Below are 22,062 nucleotides of genomic sequence, written 5' to 3'. Positions count from 1 at the left end.
TTGTCTTAATTAGCATAATTTACCGACACTAAAAATAATTTCTAGAACAAAAGCCTCTGAAAATAGAAGCAAAAAGAGCTCTTTTCCTCCGCATTTTAGAGCTCAATCTCCCACAACTTTACTACAAACACTTTAGAAGACTTTGGTGAAATACTGATCCTGATTTAAATCCTGAGCTATTTTTTTATTATCGTCCATTAACTGTTTGGAATTCCTACCATGAAAGTACAGTGCTGAAGAGGCATACATTTCTCTTGTTTTCAGCCTCGATGTTCTTACATGATTAGCATTTGACAGATGAAACATACAATGCCTAAGGTGACCTTGGTAAAGACAATAATCACAGCTTATCACATGATTGCACTTTAAAAACCTCACAGTGAGGAACAGTCACCAGAAAATGGTGCTCCCTGTTATCAGGAAGATGAGTCAGAAAAAGAAAGGACTTTGATGTCAGAGGCCATTCACTCACCAATCAATCAATTAATCCACCAGACAATTTAATGTCTATTCATGGAATTCCAAACCTGAGCCAGATTCATTGCTGTATGCTGGAACACCAACATAAGAAAGAGCAGAGCTCCTTCTCTCATGGAGTTTACTGGGGTAGGTAAGGCAGACATGCAAATTAATGTCTGCATATTACAAATGGAAGTCCTATAAAGGAAGGGGACTACTGGTTTCCACGAAAGCATAGAATAGTGGGACCTTAATTAGACTGTAGTTTCAGGGAAGACATTATTGGAAAAGCGACCCCAGAGCTAAGAAAGTGGAGTAGGTGAGACACTTGGGGAAGAGGGAAGGGAGGATGGCTGAAGAATGTTTCAGACAGTGAAAGAACAGAAACAAAGGCTTTGGGACAGGCATGAGGAGGGCTTGGGTCCTGGCATGGACTCCCTGGAAACAGACTCTGAAATAGAAATTTGTGGCCAGGTGTTTATTGGGTATGCTCTCATGAATAACTCCTGTAAGGAAGTTACAGAGCTCTGGAGTTGGGGTGTCCTTTAAGCTGCCTAAAATTGAGGCCTCTGTAGCTGCTTATGGACCAATCTTCTGTCCTGAGGTGGGGGCATGACCGTGGGAGAACCAGGTGATGGCACTTCCCACAGTGGGACTCAGGTGTGAGCAAAGCAGCTTAAACTCCCAGCAGCTGGGGGAAATGAGTGCCTTAGGCTTGAAGCGGGAGCTGGGTGGGATGTGACAGAGGGCTCTCCTGCTTCCTGACCTGTGAGACTGTCGGAATGGAGCTCAGAGAGCTGGAAGGTGAGTGAGTGGTGGGACAGGAGTCTGGAAGTGGGAGCAGGATCCACACAAACAGGGCCGTGTAAGTTTTCTTTTATTGACTTATTTTTTGAGACGGACTTTTGCTCTTGTTGCCCAGGTTGGAATGCAATGGCAGGATCTCGGCTCACCACAACTTCCCCTTCCTTGGTTCAAGTGATTTTCTTGTCTCATCCCCCCGGATACTGGGATTACAGGCGTGCACTACTATACCCGGCTACTTTTTTGAGTTTTTAGTAGAGATGGGGTTTCTCCATGTTGGTCAGGCTGGTCTTGAATTCCCGACCTCAGGTGATCCGCCCGCCTCGAGCTCCCAAAGTGCTGGGATCACAGGAGTGAGCCACCGCACCTGGGCGGGCCTTATAAATCTTCTTAGGGATTGTATCTTAAGAGGTATAAAGGGGAATAATATGGATAAGCGCCAGTATGGCTTCGGGCAGAGGGATGATGCATATCTTGGGCAGGGAGATACTCCAAGCTGCAGGGCAACCCTCCTGTGTTTCTGTCTCCTTTCACATTAGCTCAGTGACTTGTATTAATTGCTCTCAAAGATACCCACCTTTGCTCACTTTAAAAAAAAAAATTGAGATGGAGTCTCACTCTGTCACCCAGGCTGGAGTGCAGTGGCACAATCTGGGCTCACTGCAACCTCCGCCTCCCCAGTTCAAGCCATTCTCCTGCTTCAGCCTCCTGGTGGCTGGGATTACAGGTGTGTGCAACTATGCCCAGCTAATTTTTGTATTTTTAGTAGAGACGGGGTTTCACCATGTTGGCCTCAGGTGATCCGCCCGCCTTGGCCCTCCCAAAGTGCTGGGATTGCAGTCATGAACCACCGGGCCTGGCCCCATCTCAGCATTCTTGGTTGTTCTTCAGAATTCCCAACTCAGAAGCCAGGCAATAATACGAATAAATGAGAGGATTAAGCATATTTGTGGCTGTGGACTGAAAGATACTTGCTTGCTCTAAGGGTATTCAAATGCAAATGTTTAAAAAAGCTCTGTGCAAGATGTGCTGTATTTTATTGGCCCTTTTCTCAAATGTACCATGTAATATAAAAACTTCCTTAGTCACATGGAGCATGTTACTATGTGAGGCTGTCATAATTGGTGTCAACTATGTTTAGTTAGAAAGATTTTGTGTTATGTGTGGCTATCTTCTGTACCTCTATCATCCCTACCTTCAGATGAAAGGGCATTTATAATACTAAGCAGAAAAATCAAGTTGATTGATTAAAAACCTCATGACATGGCTGATAATTACATATCAACCATGCACACTTTGTGTTTAGATGTTTGATTTGATCTTTGATGCTGTCATTATGAATCAGTCTTCCTGCTTTCACGCTCTAGTGTGTGATTCTTCAGGAACTCCTGAGAAGCAGCGGAAATGATTCTTGCTTAGCTCCTTCCCCTCGAACAATGAATCATGGTAATTCATAAAAAACAGGGAGAGCTCTTGTCTGACAGTTTAATAGCTTTCCTGTTAGTCATTCGGTGTAAGAATCTAATTTTGAGCCTATTCATTTGTGAAAAAAGGTCAGTGTAATTTCCCTGTAGCTCCTGTGGCCTGCCTCCAGAATGGGCTGTCCTCCATACATGACAATGATGCTGGTACCATGTTGTGCAAAGTTCATGCTCTGAGTGTTTTTCCCCACTGAGAGCTGATCCTAGATCCAGATTCACAGGCACAAAATCCTCACCTGGGCATCATTCCAGACCTTCAGCTCTCTCCCTCACAATCAATCATCAGTCGGCATGTCTGGCCACTTCTGGAGCAACTCTCTTCTCTCCAGTTCTTCTGCCTTCACTGTAGAGTGTACCACCATCACCCCCTGACTTGACTTCTGCACCCCTCCAATTCAGTCAGGCAGCCTGTAATTGATCCCCTCAGAGGCAATTCCTCCAAGTAAAAATCTGATCAGCTACTTCCCTTGTTAAATCCCATTAGGGGCTCCCAACACCCGAGATAAGTGTTTATAAGCCAGGCTAATGAACTCTCACCACTTCTATCTCCATGCACATTTCTAGGTTTCATTGTAAAAGCAGACTGTCCCATCTGTCTGTAAGAAAAGTCTTCCAAGTAAAAAGATAGCCTAGATATTTTAGGCTATTTGTCCACCTGGAAGCTTTGTAGGAAGGGCTACTCTTTAGGGGAATAGTAATGACTATTTCATTCTTAAATTACCTTTCCCCTGCATTGTTGAGAATAGTGTGAATCATCTCTCATATGAAAGGGCCTGTTGAAATTATATATTTTAATTCAACAGACCCTAATACTGTATTGATAATGATAAAGATAATTGAAATAAAACCCCTAACTCTGGGGAGATTAAAATCTATTTGTGAAATAAGACTGTTAAACGACTAACTACAATTTGCAACTAACCCTGTGTTGGAGGTATAAAATGCCTTGGATCACAGTAATTCATGCTGACTGGAATATCAGTAAAGACAGCATGTGATCTGGGCTTTAGAGTAGGAAGAGGATATTCTTGATAAACATAGTATCAAAGGAGCATTGACAGGAACAAAGACTTAGGGAAGCCCTCCAATCATTGGCCTGGACAGAGAAGAATGACGAGTTATAGTGGGAAATGGTCCTGGGAAGATGGATTATACTTAGGTCAGAGGAAACTTTAAATGCCATGCTAAGGAATCTACACTTACTTGATAGGAAGCAGAGAGGTTTTGAAGGTCTTTTGTGGCAAATCTGGCTTGTATTTTAGGAATGTTACTCAGCTGTGAGAGGGAGTGTTGGAAGAGCATAGAGACTGGCGGCAAGATAGAAGAGTAGGCAAGAGTACTATAATGAAGGGGACGGGCATGGAAGATACTGAATAATTGACAAGTCTTGGCTATGGGTTGTATATGGCAGTGAGAATAAGAGAGTTAGAAATCTCCTGGTATTACTTGTCTGGGCATGGTTAACAGCTTCCAAGATGGCTCCCAATGATCCCCACCTCCTGATAGTCCCATGCTTGTGTAGTCCTCTCCTACATTTTACCAGGACTGGCCTTATTGGCCAACAATGACAGAAGTGATGGCATGTGGCTTTTGATATTAGGTTATAAAGTCAGTGTGCCTTTTTTTTTCTTGGTTTCCCATTCTTGAAATTTGCTTGGGAGAAGTGGGTGCCTTCTAGTAATTAGCCCTACGGTAGACACACATGATAAGGAAGTGGGGCCTCTTGATAATAGCCATGTGAGTGAGCTTGAAAGTCATTTTTCTAGCCCAAAGAAGTCTTTATATAACTGTGGTCCCAGATGACATCTTGACCACCACAACCTCACAGGAGACCCTGAGCCTCAACCACTCAGCTAAGCTATTCCCACAATCCCAATTTTCAGAAACTGTGTGAGATGATGTTTCTTATTTTAGGCTGCAAAGTTTGGGGAATTTTTAATGTAACAATAGACAATGAATACACTTGGTAATTAGACAGTTCTCATTAGCTAAGGTAGGAAATGCAGGGAAGGGAACTGGTTTCATCAAGGAGATGACCAATTGAATTTTGAGATATTTGGGTTGTGCTATATCTCTAAGTCTGTGTTCATCAGGCGTTTGGAAACAGATGTAGGTTTGGAAGTCATCTGCAAGGTGTAGAATGATGGCTCTCAAGCTGAAGAATTCATCAGAATCAGAATCTGTTATTAAACAGATTACTGCACCCTACCCCTTGAGTGTCTGGTTCTGTAAATTTAGGCCTGGGTCCACAAATTTGTATTTCTAATGAGTTTGTTGGTGATGCTATTTTGGGTCCAGGGACCACACTTTGATAACCACTGATGTTGAATCATTGAGAAGAAAACACAAAATAATGATATTTATTATAACTAATAGTTCTTTCTCAAGTATTATGCATGTGTGTGTGTGTGTGTGTGTGTGTGTAGTAGACCTGAAATATTTAGTAACTAAAGAATATGAAAGAATTTTACATCATTGACCAAAATCAGGGGTTGGAGATTTTTGTAGACAACAATGAATTGAAAACCATGTAGAAAGTAAAAATTGAGTTTCCTTGCTTTATAAGGTACATATATAATCAACACTTCTATGGATTCACAGTGGACACCTTTTCCTTTACTCTGCCTCTGATTTTTGCTCTTAGTTTTGTATTTATGACCTGAAAATGGATTTCAGTTGACCAGCAAGCAAATATGAAAAGGGAATCCAAAAGGAACTTTAAAATATTCAGTTATGTGCTACAAACAGGACTTCCATGTCTCTTCTTAGCTTGCTGGAATAAATCTCTAGAGATGTTGCTTTGACAACCAGGACTGACGGCATAGATCCCACAAGCAAAACTGTGATATTGGGTGGTGCATCTCGGCAGATAAGGCCTAACAACCAACTAAAGGACAAATGTTCATAATGAAGAGCTGCTGCTCAATAATAGAGTTGTGTTTCTTAACTCCTTTGAAAGTTTGTATATAGTACAACAATTTTTGACTCATGTAATTAGCTAACCAGGGAAAAATGATTAATTGAGTTTTGCCTTCTCAATATATATATATTTTTTGTATAGAGGCCCTATGGATTGACATTTTCTTTGCATATCCAGGATTTGGTTTAAACAGCTTCTTTCTTAGCATACTGCATAAAATGAGGATAGAGTATGTAATCTCTGATGTTTCAGTGAAGAAGGCTGATCTCTCTCTAACTTAGGTACCCCAGTTTCCTAGTAACTGATCCCTTGCCTTGCTATTTGAGATAGAGTTCCAACCTTGTTGCCTAGTGACTGTGCTTATCTGGATTTCATGCCAATGAATGCTGGATTCCTTGTGCCTGAATTTCAGTGCCAACTGCCTGCCTTCTAACATCATCACCTATTGTCTCTTGCTTAAAAATCCATAAATTACATACCATGATCATGCATTATATATTCCTTTCCTCCTGAACATTTCTATAGATACACCTTCTAGTTGGAACCTATGGACTCATATCTCTGCCAACCTGTCCTTTGACTAACCAGTTCTAGACACTTCTCATGGGCTGATGCCTATCCTTTGTTTGATCAGGTATGTCTCACTAGACTCTTAGCTTCTACCTTCTTTAATCGGGTTTATTCCATCCCAGCCAAGCCACAGTATTTCCCTGGGGGGAAGACAGATAAAGGAACAAGTAAAGGAGTGTGCAGATTATAAAGAATCAAGAATGAAAACCCTCTTGGAATGGCATCATTTCACTCTGAAACCTAGAGTCACACTGGATCACCATGTTTTGTCATCACTGTGGTTTGTTCTGTCATATTCTCTTGTCTATAAAGTAAAGAGACCTACTTGACGCTATCACCTAAGGTCAGTGAAGCAGTTAAAAAGTCTAACTTTAGCAGACATTTTCTATTTATCACTTTATTTTTTCTTAACTACTACTTGATACAGAAAACTCAGAGCCCCCACCAGAAGGTTTTTGTTAATGTGTGCTGATAAAGGAAATGACTGCCGTTGCAAAGATCTCCTCAAGAGACCTTCAAAATAGCTCCTGACCTCTATGGTTTTCTTCTCCCCCTTCATTAGGGGCACAGGCTGTGTCATCCAGAGTGTTTTTGGCATAGAAGGTAGAGCATAATCAGCTCCCATAGGCAGGATGAGGAAGGCAACTGTTCAACAGCCACTCGTTAGAGTAATATATATATATAAACCCAAACCCAGGAGTTTGGGGAGCAAAACCTAGCAACACTAAGATTTTGTGTGTGTGTGTGTGTTCAAAGGCTTTATAACCTGTGATACAATAAGAATATAACATTATCAATTACAATTGATACATGAAAAATGATTTTTGTTTTATTTGACTATGTACAAAGGGCATGAAAAGGTTAATGCCACCTCCCAGTTTTGGCTAAAAGTCTCAGCTAATATTTCTTTTTTGGAAAGTTTCCATCTTATTGACACTATCACCCATAGATAGGGTTTAGGTCATAGGCAGCATAATTGCCCATATCATGTAGTAGAGGGTGTGTGTGTGTGTGTGTATGTGTGTGTGCGCACCCGTGTGTAAGGATGCATTCATGCATGTGAATGTATTTTATTTCCCAAGTTGTCACACAGTAGTACTGAAATCTTCATGACCTCTGAATACTTTTTAAATATGAATCTCTTCTCTTGAAAACTTTTCTTTTAATTAACCTACTTTCTCCCAAATGTCAGCTTGTTTCTAGTTACTTTCAATCATTTATGTGAAGAATATATTATGTGTATTTTGGCATTTTTAAAAAGCTAGTCCACCATAATAATAAAGGAGAGTCTCTTATTTTCAGTTTTAGAGTAAAATAGGTGAAAACTATAAAATACAGAAAAAGGTTTTAGAAGTGTTTCTCACACTTGCCTGAGAAGATCCCCCTGGTCCTTTATTCTCTTCTCTGTATTCTGGACCACACCCCATCATTAATGCACCAAAGTCTCCAGGAAGGTCATGTAACTCATAGGTGGAGGGTCTGATGATTCCTGTGATCAGGCAAGTAGAAGAACTCCCGTGACAGTGGGTGATTTACAGACTCTGTGGACTATCTCTTGAAGATCTTGAAGCCTTGATGGTCAGTTCTAAGAAAAACACACATGGACTTGGTGGTTGCTTGGTACTGAAGCAGATACAGTGATAACAGTCACAGGGGTGGGTTGCCCCAGTTACTGCAGGGTTAGCTTTCAGAAATAACTAAAAATAGAACGGTGCTTCTAGATGAAATGAGAAATGAAAATAAAGATGGGAACTATATTCTCTCAATTTCCAAGGACCTTCAGAAAAGTTCAATTATTACTTGCTCTGGCCGGGCGCGTTGGCTCAAGCCTGTAATCCCAGCACTTTGGGAGGCTCAGGCGGGTGGATCAGGAGGTCAAGAGATGAGACCATCCTGGTCAACATGGTGAAACCCCGTCTCTACTAAAAATACAAAAAATTAGCTGGGCATGGTGGCGTGTGCCTGTAATCCCAGCTACTCAGTAGGCTGAGGCAGGAGAATTGCCTGAACCCAGGAGGTGGAGGTTGCGGTGAGCCGAGATCGCGCCATTGCACTCCAGCCTGGGTAATGAGCGAAACTCCATCTCAAAAAAAAAAAAAAAAAAAAAAAAAAAATTATTACTTGCTCTAAGGAAGACAGTAGTTGAGGAAAGGGCAGTATTTCCAAAGAGCATCAATGGTAAGTCCCATGGAAAATTCTGATTCTGTATCTAAACAGTTATGAGAGATGGGAGTGAACAGAATACGCAAGAAGACCCAGGGAGAAGACCGAGGAGGCCATTTTACCTCCTTAGCTTTGTGGTGGGGGTCTGGAGCTCTTCCTCTCAAATCATTTCCTGACTTTGTCATTTGCCTAATTTTTTAAATCCAGTTGTGAATTCCAATCTTGCCTTCCCCCAAGCCCCATACGAACATACCGCCTTCATTTCAAGGGAAATCTAAAGGAAGAAATGAACAATAAAAACAATGTCAGTTGCCAGGTCAAAGACAAATTGTAGAAAGGCTAAGATAGGAGGGGGAATTGCTCATGTGTAAAGCAGTGGCGATTTTTAACATAGTTTATTATCAGTTCGAACTCTACAAAGTTGCCAATACTTGACCATCTGGGATCAGTAAAATGAATAACCTTCTAAGATGGAACCTGACAGTGCCTATCTCCACGGCAGGGTGCGATTTAAGCCTCCACACAGCAGAACAGAAAGCTCGAGGCGCTTGGGGCCAGGCAGTTCTTACTTTGAATTTATGTTCCTATCAGTTAAATATCTTATTAAATGGCTTAAATCTTCAAACCACAGTTTCTTTATCTGTAAAGTTAGTATATTAATAACTTCCTCTCAGGGTTAGGTATTAGATGAATAATATAAGACTACTCATTTACTGCCTGATACAAGGTAAAAGCTCAATAAATACTAGTTCCAGATAGAACCAGCTACTCAAATTGTAGGGCCCAGTGAAGGGAAAATGTAGGACCCCTTATTCAAACATTTACAAATTTCAAAACAGCAACAGTAAAGCACTAAACCAAGCATGGGACTCCTCTAAGAACTGGGCAGCCTGTGATGGCACAGGCTTCCCAGGAAGCCAATCCTGATTGTAGTCTGGTGACCAACTGTCCCAGTTTATCTGGGACAGAGGAGTTTCTTGGGACATAGAGCTTCTCATGCTAAAACTACAAAAAATCCCAGGAAAACCAGACAGGGGTCACCCTAGCACTGTGACACCATTTTACATTCATTTCACATTTCACATTCATAAGCCTTGAAGTCAGATCTCAAGATACTCGATGTCTGATCAGTGACTCTTTCCTGAAATGGGCCTTCCACTCCTCTCTGGAAGGTTCATCATCAGGTATAACTGGGAACAAAATAGTGCTTTTAAATGAAATTAATGCAAATACAGGTAAGAAACTTACTCTCTCAGTTTTGACTGCTCACCAGTTCTCTTTAATGATTTCCCACATTCTAACCTAGAGAGGACCTATGAGTCAGAGCATTTCATGCTGTTTGACAAAATAAATCTAAATCTTAAAAAATTGTGCCAGTTTCCAGCAGATGGAAAAATATTGATATAGTGCTTTTATCAACCTCGAAAGAGCTAGCACCTCCAGACATTGTTGACTCGTCATACATATGATTGAGGAGGCTGGGTTTATTTGCATGCCAAAGAATCCTTTTTTAACACCTGCAAAATGTATTCACTAATTTATAGCTATGTCTTACATTTGTACGGATCAAACCAAGATGTCTTAGAAGTCTGTAATGCCGTAAGGAAAAATGAAGGTTGGAAACAGCCTCAGGACTGTCAGAGTGTTCTTGTGTTCTTTCTGCATAAGATGCTGTTCCCCAACCATTTCTCTGGAAACACAATAAACAAAAACAAGTGAAACACCTACTCACCCTTTAGTTCTCAGCTTGATGTCACTTTTCTGACTCTTCGAATTAGGCATTACCCTGCCCTAGTTTTACTTTTCAGAATGCCCTATTCCCATTTGTCACAGCACCCATCCCAACCCCTGAATATTATACAATGGTGTGTGTGTGTTGACTTGGGCAGTAGCCATCTCTCCATGGGGCTATGCCCTGTGAGGACAGGAATGCTGTGGGTTTTATTGGCTGCTCTAGCCGGTGTATCCAACACAGTGCCCAGCACATGGAGACACTCATTACATATTTATTGAATGAAGAAAGGAATGTAAAATCCAAATGATCAAAGATATGGGATCCAGGAGAAATATTCAAGTTTTGGTATGATTTACTATAACACTTCCTGTTACATCAGATGCATTCCTGGGAAAATGGCTCTTAACTCAAAAGGCATGAACGTTTAGATCCTTAGAGGCAGCTGTATTGAAAAGCTATATTTTATTTCTATAAAAAGGCAATAAAAGACTTAATAAAAAGCACATTTAAAACTGTTTATGGCCTGTGCATTGTATTTTAATGACAGAGTGAGTGACCCGTTGATCATCTACTCAATGGCCATCGGTACTAGTAGCAAAGACAAGATTAGGCTGCAGTCCTTTGGAGCAAGATTTGAGCACCACAGTCAACCTCTTAGTAGCAGAAGTGGATGCTATAAAAAGCCAGAATGACTACTGAATTTATAAACAAGATGATAACCAGGTCATTGCAAGGATAACAGTCAGCCACCTCAAGAGGGATCTCTCCGCATTAAGTCGTCTCAGTGTTTCTTTGTGGTAGTCCGTGAACTTAGACTCATGCTTGACAGGACCAGAGGCAAAGTACAGCTTTCTCTCTCTCTTTTTTTTTTAACTGTTTATTTGACAATGGGCCCATGCTATGTTAATGGAAATTCAGATCATAGGCAGTGACAGTCCTGCTGTATTCAGCGCTGACAATGTGACATTTAAGATGCTGCTTTTAATTATATAGTTGGATGCACTAATCTTTAAAATGGATGTTCATAAGTGAGAATTCTCCCAGAGCAGAGAACCCTGGATGGCAGGGAGGGCTCAGATTGGAAGAACTAAGCACACACAATAGTTCTATTTACATATGGTACCAGAAGGCAGAACTGGAGCTAAGGGTCCTTTATATCCTGGCAAGGCATACTTGTGCCACTTTAAGAAGGTGCTTTTTAAATGACACAGCTGTCTAGTAATACAACCAGAGCCCTTATGAAGTAGTAAGCCCCTATCACAGAAAGTGTCTGGATGACCCTCTAATGGGGACTTTATGAGAAGGATGTCTCTAATAGACGGAAATTTAATTTACCTTTAAGATACCTTTCCATGATTATTCTAAAATTACAAAGTCTATGTGAATATGAGGGATATTGATTTATTTAAAAAAAAAGATGACTCTGATTATTAGCATCTCAGACCTCTTCAAGCTTAATAAGAAAGTAAATGTTCAGAGTCTCCATTTTCTCTTTTTTTTCCCTTTCCCAGCTAAATCACTTGCCAGAGTTAACCACACTTGCTACTCACTTCACTTTTCCACCCACCATGACTCAACCTGCTGAAGTTGGCCTTTTGCCTCCTCTGCTCTGTTTGTAATATCTGATTGTCAAAAAATGCCCTGGAAAATTCTGAGTCATTACAGTACTATCTGGAGCATTTAACATAGCTGCACATCCTGTTTTCATAAGATCCTTTTGCTCCGGCCTTAGTGACATGATACTTTTCTGGTTTTCCTCCTCTTTCTTTGGCTACTCATTCTGTCCCCTTTGGGGATTCCTCTTTCTCTATCTCTACATTGTATTCGTGCAAGTTTCATCTATGTCCCTTCTAATTTTTACTGCACTTGCTCTGTCTGGGATTTCCCAATTACTCCTATGGCTTCAACAATCCTCTATGGGCTGATGACTTACAAGTCCTTACCTCTAACCCAGGTATCTCTGGTTTGAGCTACAAACCAACATGTCCAGTTGCTTTTCTTCTTCCACTGGGGTGGCTCTCATACTCACCTTCTCTGAGCTCATCATATCCTCCCCCAAGATCTGCTCCTCAGTCCACATTCCAGAATTGAGAAACAATGCTGCCATCCCCTCAATTACTCAAGTTAGAAACCTAGATGTCTCTCTTCTATTCCTCATATACATACTTGCCCAAGTGTCGATTCCTGTCTATTAGACTCCCTTCATGACTCCATGGAAATGTTCTATCTGTTCATCCCTGCATCACTCCTTTAGTTCAAAGCATCCTTGTCTCTTGCCTGGGCTGCCGCTGTTGCCTCATAAAAAGTTATCTCTGGCTCCAATATTTCCTGATGTTAGTTCACACCATAGATAGTAATTTTAATAATTTTTAAAAATGCCCTTATGTTTTCTTCAGCTTAAAACCCTCCAGTGACTCCCAGTCCCCTCATGATAGAGTATAAACTTCTCAGAATGACTTACAAGGCTCATCATTCTCTGCTTTCTGTCTACAGCCCAGTTTCATCTCTTGCCTCCTTCACACCCACTGCTATCTCACAGAACTTCTTTCATTTATATTGTGTCCTCTCAGCCTGAACCCTCTCTGTTCTTCCCCTGTGTCTTCTACACCCATGCTCCATGCCATTGTACCAGCACTACCATGCAAACTCATCTTTCAGGTTTCACTAACTTTAGGTGTTTATTTTTCTGGAAAGCTCACTGTGATCTCTGTTCCTGCCCCCTCCTATGCTGAGCTGTATGTTCCTCCTCTTTGGGGTCCCATGCATCCATGCCTAGAAAGAGTGATTTAATGTATTCCCATGTTTGTTCACTTGTCTATACTGGGATGCTTCATGAGTATAGGTGGTGTCTACCTTACTGTTGTTTCCAGAGGGCCTAGTACTGTGGCATGTCAATTATATTCAACAAATAGCAGAAACTAAAGTTGAAGACATAATATTTCAGAGGTAAAAAACTCCATTTAATGGAATCTCATGTGTTATGGTATGTGTGAAGAGGTACTAACAGTGTCTTAGTGCATGAGTATATGCATACATATATGTGTTATAAACACAGACACACACAGTATATACACATTATCTTCTTTTCTTGTGGCTGCTATAATAAATTACCACAAACCGAGTGGCTTAAAACAATAGACATTTATTCTGTCACCATTCTGGAGGCTGGAAATCCAACATCTAGGTAGGTGTTGGCAGGGTTGTGCTGCTTCCCAAGGCTCTAGGGGAGATGCTATTTCTTGGCTCTTCCAGCTTCTGGTGGCTGTCAGCTTTCCTTGGCTTGTGGCCCCATCACTTCAGCCTCTGCCTCGGTCTTCATATGGCTTTCTCCTCTGTGTCTGTCTTCTGTGTGTTTCTTAAAAGGGTACTTGTCACTCAATTTAGAATCTATCCCAGATAATCCAGGATGTTCTCTTCATCTCAAAATCATGAACATAATTCCATCTGAAAATACTCTCTTTTCCAAATAAGGTTACATTTACAGTTTCTGGGAATTAGTACTTGGACATATCTTTTTGGGGACCATCATTCCATTTTCTGGGATATGTTATCCTGGTATTAACTTAAAGACAAACCTTAACATCTTTTATTTTTCTCCTGGAAGGCCAAAATCCTCTATTCCCTATGTGCCCTGCTCTATACTGACTTTAAGTATATATATTTTATATATATATAATTTTTAATGTAACATATTTTACATATGTATCATGTATTTTTTATGTTATATATATGTTATATTTTCTTAGTTTGGAGGAAAATAGCAAAAGGCCTATAGATATATCTGTACTCTAGTCATTTCTTTTGTTATTTTCCTTCAAAATAAGCTTTCTAAACACTAACATTTTAGAGTTATTAAAAACAGCTCTGTGTTTTCTGGATAGACTCCTGAGGAAGTGAACAGGTTGTTCTATAAATTTAGGCTCCTTTTAGTATGTGTGCTATTTTATCTACTGAAATATCTGTTCCTTCTCATTTTCAAAGGAAGGGATTAGCTGGTCGTACAACTGGTGCTGCAGTGCAGATATTTCTGACTAAATAGGATTATTTTTTGCATATCTGTGGACATTTTGCATGCTTTTTTCTTCCTAAATTATATTCTTACTATTCTATAATTCAAACTTGGCTAAACATTTTTGCATATAAAACTGTTTCTAGACAATGCAACTAAGAATAAATGTTTCCAAACAGGTTCATACATTTATAAATCTCACTTTTCTTGTAGTGTGAAATTTATTAAAAACTATTCCATCTCAAAATTGAAAATAGCCCAGGATTTAAATTGTGACATATTTAATAACCACTTTTAAAATTTTACTTATAAATAAGTATGTTAAGATGACCACAGCTCTCTACTACATATTATGAAGAGTTGGTATCTCTATTTTTAATAATGGTAACCTACACAAAAAATGGAAGGCTTATAAAGATAATGGAAGAGAAAAAAATCTGTCAGCATATTCAAATAGTAATGCCAACTTTTAGCATTATATCATGCTTATAACCAGCTTTCTCTGAACCAGTTGCCTTGACTTTCATTACTGGAAGCACAGCATCCAAGTCCTGGAAAAAAACGGTGAATTTTACAATTCCAAATAACAACATAGTCCTATAGATTATTGATTTGTGTTCCTAAATTCTTTTTGTAAGGAACACTAGAAATGAATAATGTATTTCTGAAAATTAAAAGTATGTTTTTAAGTATTTTTTGAATAAGAATGAAATTGGTCCTCATTAAGTTTGTAAAAGAGGTGCACTTACAGAGAGGAGAAGGGATTGTATCTAAGATTATATCTTCAAATGTTCTTTGTCTTTTCTATTCTCTTTTTGGTGATTTAAAGTGGTTGCACATTTTTTTTCCCAAGAAGGGCCTTGTTATTTTTTAAAAAGTTTTTTGTTTGTCTAAAGTTCTGAATTTAAGCCACTCAAAAATGCATGAACATTTGTTGTTAGTTCATATGTGTTAGTAGTTGTTGCTCCTTTGGTAAATGTCAAATAATGATACTCCATAAGTTTAATTATTTGAAATTGCCTATTATGTGTTGTGATTTATTACTGAAGATAGATCTTCTATACTTGGTCTAGAAGAATAATAGACTGACTTGGCATTATGAGTTTTTGGCAACTGAGCTGAAAACAGCCCTGGGGAAAAAGTAATATACTCTAGAAAGAATTATTTTAAATATATACTCTAGATAGAAAGAATTCTTTTATTGGAAGAAGAGGAACAAGAGGGAAATAATTTGGAGAATGAAAACTGTGAGGCTATATAGATTGATTTTAGTAATAATGATGGCTATAAAATACTAGAGGACATTAGGTAATATTTTGGGCAGATAGGCTTATTCTTAAAGTATAATTAAATACAAAATCTCTCTGGACAAAAAAAGTAAACCTTTCTTAGGACATTCAACTGCCTTATTAGAAAACTGACATTAAGAAGCTGGTAAAGGTAACATATCTTTGTTCTTTTGTGAATTTACAAATATCCTTAAGAAAGATTTATATATTTATTTAGTAACCTGGTATGTTTATTTCATTTTATCTCATTCAAATACAACCTTAGCTTTCATGAAGTGTGTTTTAATAATACTACACTACATAACATTTTAAAATCCTTTTCTTCAATTCTGGAACTTAGTTGTTTATCTTAACTTGGTTTTATAGTATAAAAGTATGTAAAGTCTATGGCATAAAAATATGCTTTATGAATCACGAAAAGATTAAAATTACAGTATTAAAATTCCTTTTCTATTTTATTTTAATACTTTAGTTTCTGGGGTACATGTGCAGATCATGCAGGATTGTTTCATAAGTATGCACGTGGCAATGTGGTAAGCTGCCACCATCCCCCCATCATCTACATCTGGCAATTCTCCCCATGTTATTTCTCCCAAACCTCCCCACCCCCAACTGTTCTTCCCTTGGCACTTCCCCCAACAGACCCCAGTGTGTGATGCTCCTCTCCCTGTGTCCATGTGTTCTCATTGTTCAATAATAATGTGTTCACCCGCCTATGAGTGAGAACATGCAGTGTATGATTTTCTGTTCTTGTGTCAGTTTGCTGAGAATGATGTTCTCCAGATCCATCCATGTCCCTACAAAGGACATGAACTCATCATTTTTTATGGCTGCATGGTATTCTATGGTGTATATGTGTCACATTTTCCTTGTCCAGTATATCATTGATGGGCATTTGGGTTGGTTCTAGGTCTTTGCTATTGTAAACAGTTCCGCTATGAACATACGTGTTTATAGCATGTTCTTTATAATAGAACAATTTAGAATCCCTTGGATATATACCCAGTAATGGGATTGCTGGGTCAAATGGAATTTCTATTTTTATGTCATTGAGGAAGTGCCACACTGTCTTCCACAATGGTTGAACTAATTTACACTCCCACCAACAGTGTAAAAGTGTTCCTATTTCTCCACATCCTCTCCAGCATCTGTTGTCTCCAGATATTTTAATGATTGCCATTCTAACTGGTGTGAGATGGTATCTCAGTGTAGTTTTGATTTGCATTTCTCTAATGACCAGTGATGATGAGTATTTTTTCATGTTTGTTGGCCTCATATATGTCTTCTTTTGAAAAGTGTCTGTTTGTTACCTTCACCCACTTTTGGATGGGTTTGTTTTTTTTCTTGTAAATCTGTTTTAGTTCTTTGTAGATTCTGGATATTAGCCCATTGTCAGATGGGTAGATTGCAAAATTTTTTTCCCATTCTGTTGGTTTCTCATTCACTTTAATGATTGTTTCTTTTGCTGTACAGAAGCTATGGAGTTTGATTAGGTCCCATTTGTCTGTTTTGGCTTTGTTGCCAATGCTTTTGTTGTTTTAGTCATGAAGTCATTGCCTATGCCTATGTCCTGAATGGTATTGCCTAGGTTTTCTTCTAGGGTTTTTATGGTGTTAGGTCTTATGTTTAGGTCTTTAATCCATCTGGAGTTAATTTTAGTGTTACGTGTCAGAAAGGGGTCCAGTTTCTGCACATGACTAGCCAGTTTTCCCAGCACCATTTATTAAACAGGGAATCCTTTCCCTGTTGCTTGTTTTTGTCAGGTTTGTCAAAGATCAGGTGGTTGTAGATGTGTAGTGTTGCCTCTGAGACCTCTGTTCTGTTCCATTGGTCTATAGCTCTGTTTTGGTACCAGTACCATGCTGTTTTGATTACTGTAGCCTTGTAGTATAGTTTGTAGTCAGGTAGCATGATGCCTCCAGCTTTGTTGTTTTTGCTTAGGATTGTCTTAGCTATGCAGGCTCTCTTTTGCTTCCATATGAAGTTTAACGTGGGTTTTTTCCAGTTCTGTGAAGAAGGTCATTGGTAGCTTGATGGGGATAGCATTGAATCTATAAATTACTTTGGGCAGTATGGCCATTTTCATGATATTTATTCTTCCTAACCATGAGCATGGAATATTTCTCCATCTGTTTGTGTCCTCTCTTATTTCTACCAATGACAAACTACAGTGGTTTGTAGTTCTAATTGAAGAGGAGAACTACATTCTTAGTTTTATTCCTAGGTATTTTATTCTCTTTGTAGCAACTGTGAATGGGAGTTCGCTCATGAATTGGCTCTCTTTAAGTCTGTTATTGGTGTATAGGAGTGCTTGTGATTTCTGCACATTGATTTTGTATCCTTACTGCTGAAATTGCTTATCAGTTTCAGGAGATTTTGGGATGAGATGATAGAGCCTTCTAAATACACAATCATGTCATCTACAAATAGAACCAATTTGACTTCCTCCTTTCCTAATTTAATACCCTTTATTTATTTATGTTTTCCTTGGCTAATTGCTCTATATTGAGTACTATATTGAGTAAGAGTGGTGAGAGAGGGCATCCTTGTCTACTGCCTGATTTAAAAGAGAATGTTTCTAGGTTTTGTCCATTCAATATGATATTGGCTGTAGGTTTGTCATGAATAGCTTTTATTATTTTGAGACATGTTCCTTCAATACCTAGTTTGTTTGTTTGTTTGTTTATTTATTTTTATTGCTTTTTAGGTTTTGGGGTATATGTGCAGAACATGCAAGATAGGTGCATAGGTACACATGTGGCAGTGTGATTTGTTGCCTTCCTCCCCTTCACCCACATTTGGCATTTCTCCCCATGGTATCCCTCCCCATCTCCCCCTACCGCTGTCCCTCCCCATTCCCCCCAATAGACCCCAGTGTGTAGTGCTCCCCTCCCTGTGTCCATGTGTTCTCATTGTTCATCACCCACCTATGAGTGAGAATATGTGGTGTTTCATTTTCTGTTCTTGTGTCAGTTTGCTGAGAATGATGTTCTCCAGATTCATCCATGTCCCTACAAAAGACATGAACTCATCGTTTTTGATTGCTGCATAATATTCCATGGTGTATATGTGCCAGATTTTCCCAGTCCAGTCTATCATCGATGGGCATTTGGATTGGTTCCAGGTCTTTGCTATTGTAAACAGTGCTGCAATGGACATTCGTGTACATGTGTCCTTATAGTAGAATAAGTTATAATCCTTTGGATATATACCCAGTAATGGGATTGCTGGGACAAATGGAATTTCTATTTCTAGGTCCTTGAGGAATCGCCACACTGTCTTCCACAATGGTTGAACTAATTTACACTCCCACCAGCAGTGTAAAAGTGTTCCTGTTCCTCCACATCCTCTCCAGCATCTGTTGTCTCCAGATTTTTTAATGATCGCCATTCTAACTGGCGTGAGATGGTATCTCAATGTGGTTTTGATTTGCATCTCTCTGATGACCAGTGATGATGAGCATTTTTTCATATGATTGTTGGCCTCATATATGTCTTCTTTCGTAAAGTATCTGTTCATATCCTTTGCCCACTTTTGAATGGGCTTGTTTGTTTTTTTCCTGTAAATCTGTTTGAGTTCTTTGTAAATTCTGGATATCAGCCCTTTGTCAGATGGGTAGACTGCAAAAATTTTTTCCCATTCTGTTGGCTGCCAATCCACTCTAGTGACTGTTTCTTTTGCCGTGCAGAAGCTGTGGAGTTTCATTAGGTCCCATTTGTCTATTTTGGCTTTTGTTGCCAGTGCTTTTGGTGTTTTGTTCATGAAGTCCTTGCCTACTCCTATATCCTGGATGGTTTTGCCTAGATTTCCTTCTAGGGTTTTTATGGTGCCAGGTCTTATGTTTAAGTCTTTAATCCATCTGGAGTTAATTTTAGTGTAAGGTGTCAGGAAGGGGTCCAGTTTCTGCTTTCTGCACATGGCTAGCCAGTTTTCCCAACACCATTTATTAAACATGGAATCCTTTCCCCATTGCTTGTTTTTGTCGGGTTTATCAAAGATTGTATAGTTGTATGTATGTTGTGTTGCCTCCGGTGCCTCTGTTTTGTTCCATTGGTCTATATCTCTGTTTTGGTACCAGTACCATGCTGTTTTGATTACTGTAGGCTTGTAGTATAGTTTGAAGTCTGGTAGTGTGATGCCTCCTGCTGTGTTCTTTTTGCTCAGAATGGACTTGGCTATGTGGGCTCTCTTTGGGTTCCATATGAAGTTTAAGGTGTTTTTTTCCAGTTCTGTGAGGAAGGTCATTGGTAGCTTGATGGGATAGTGTTGAGTCTGTAAATTACTTAGGGCAGTATGGCCATTTTCATAATATTGATTCTTCCTAACCATGAAAATGGAATGTTTCTTCATCTGTTTGTGTTCTCTCTTATTTTCTTGAGCAGTGGTTTGTAGTTCTCCTTGAAGATGTGCTTTATGTTCCTTCTTGTTGTATTCCTAGGTATTTTATTCTCTTTGTAGCAATTGTGAATGATAGTTCATTCTTGATTTGGCTCTCTTTAAGTCTGTTATTGTTGTATAGGAATGCTTGTGATTTTTGCACATTGATTTTGTATCCTGAGACTTTACTGAAGTTGCTTACCAGTTTCAGGAGTTTTTGGGCTGAGACAATGGGGTCTTCTAGATGTACTATCATGTCGTCTGCAAATAGAGACAATTTGGCTTCCTCCTTTCCTATTTGAATACCCTTTATTTCTTTTTCTTGCCTGATTGCTCTGGCTAGAACTTCCAGTACTATATTGAATAGGAGTGGTGAGAGAGGGCATTCTTGTCTAGTGACAGATTTCAAAGGGAATGCTTCCAGTTTTTGCCCATTCAGTATGATATTGGCTGTTGGTTTGTCGTAAGTAGCTTTTATTATTTTGAGATACGTTCCATCAATACCGAGTTTATTGAGGGTTTTTAACATAAAAGGCTGTTGAATTTTGTCAAAGGCCTTCTCTGCATCTATCGAGATAATCCTGTGGTTTTTGTTTTTGCTTCTGTTTATGTGGTGAATTACGTTTATAGACTTGCGTATGTTGAACCAGCCTTGCATCCCCGGATGATCCTGATTGATCATGGTGGATAAGCTTTTTGATGTGCTGTTGCAATTGGCTTGCCAGTATTTTATTGAAGATTTTTGTGTCTATTTTCATCATGGATATTGGCCTGAAGTTTTCTTTTCTTGTTGAGTCTCTGCTGGGTTTTGGTATCAGGATGATGTTGGTCTCATAAAATGATTTAGGAAGGATTCCCTCGTTTTGGATTATTTGGAATAGTTTTAGGCAGTATGGTAACAATTGCTCTTTGTGTGTCTGGTAGAATTGGGCTGTGAACCCATCTGGACCTGGGCTTTTTTTATGTGGTAGGCTCTTAATGCTGCCTCAACTTCAGACCTTGTTATTGGTCTATTCATATTTTCGGCTTCCTCCTAGTTTAGGCTTCGGAGGACACAAGTGCCCAGGAATTTATCCATTTCTTCCAGGTTTACTAGTTTATGTATATAGAGTTGTTTATAATATTTTCTGATGATGGTTTGAATTTCTGTGGAATCTGTGGTGATTTTCTCTTTGTCGTTTTTTATTGCATCTATTTGGTTATTCTCTCTTTTCTTTTTTATCAATCTGGCTAGTGGTCTGTCTATTTTGTTGATCTTTTCAAAAAACCAGCTCTTGGATTTATTGATTTTTTGAAGGGTTTGTCATGTCTCTATCTCCTTCAGTTCTGCTCTGATCTTAATTATTTCTTGTCTTTTGCTAGGTTTTGAGTTTTTTTGATCTTGCTCCTCTAGCTCTTTCAATGTTGACAATAGGGTGTCAATTTGGATCTCTCTACTCTTCTCATGTGGGCACTTATTCCTGTATATTTTCCTCTAGAGACTGCTTTAAATGTGTTCCAGAGATTCTGGTATGTTGTGTCTTTGTTTTCATTGGTTTCGAAGAACTTCTTTATTTCTGCCTTCATTTCATTGTTTATCCAGTTAACATTCAAGAGCCAGTTGTTCAGTTTCCCTGAAGCTGTGAGGTTCTGAGTTAGTTTCTGAATTCTGAGTTCTAACTTGATTGCACTGTGGTCTGAGAGACTGTTTGTTATGATTTCAGTTGTTTCGCATTTGCTGAGGAGTGATTTACTTCCAATTATGTGGTCAATTTTAGAGTATGTGTGATGTGGTGCTGAGAAGAATGTATATTCTGTGGATTTGGGGTGGAGAATTCTGTAAATGTCTATCAGGTTTGCTTGTTCCAGGTCTGAGTTCAAGTCCTGTATATCCTTGTTAATTTTCTGTCTGGTTGATCTGTCTAATATGGACAGTGGAGTGTTAAAGTCTCCCACTATTACTGTGTGGGAGTCTAAGTCTCTTTGTAAGTCATTAAGAACCTGTCTTATATATCTGGGTGCTCCTGTATTGGGTCCATATTTATTTAGGATCATTAGCTCTTCTTGTATCGATCCTTTTACCATTATGTAGTGCCCTTCTTTGTCTCTTTTGATCTTTGTTTCTTTAAAGTCTATTTTATCAGAGACGAGAATTGCAACTCCTGCTTTTTTTTTTTTTTTTTTTTTGCTCTCCATTTGCTTGGTAAATCTTCCTCCATCCCTTTATTTTGAGCCTTTTGTATCCTTGCATGTGAGATGGGTTTTGGCTTTTTATC

At 39.1% G+C, this 22,062-nt stretch overlaps 1 long non-coding RNA gene across 1 annotated transcript; it reads right to left on the bottom strand.

Moving 5' to 3' along the window:
- Positions 1-7,041: 7,041 nt before the first annotated feature.
- LOC118152699 (uncharacterized) lies at positions 7,042-10,226 on the bottom strand. The gene is made up of 3 exons (XR_004741430.3): positions 10,130-10,226; positions 8,520-8,671; positions 7,042-7,819 (listed from the first exon to the last, which is right to left on the bottom strand). It is a non-coding gene; the product is annotated as an uncharacterized LOC118152699 (long non-coding RNA).
- Between the last annotated feature and the right edge of the window lie 11,836 nt (positions 10,227-22,062).

This window comes from Callithrix jacchus, chromosome 4, assembly GCF_049354715.1.
Source record: "Callithrix jacchus isolate 240 chromosome 4, calJac240_pri, whole genome shotgun sequence".
Classification (NCBI taxonomy): Eukaryota; Metazoa; Chordata; class Mammalia; order Primates; family Cebidae; genus Callithrix; species Callithrix jacchus.
This window is presented reverse-complemented; position numbering and strand designations above follow the sequence as displayed.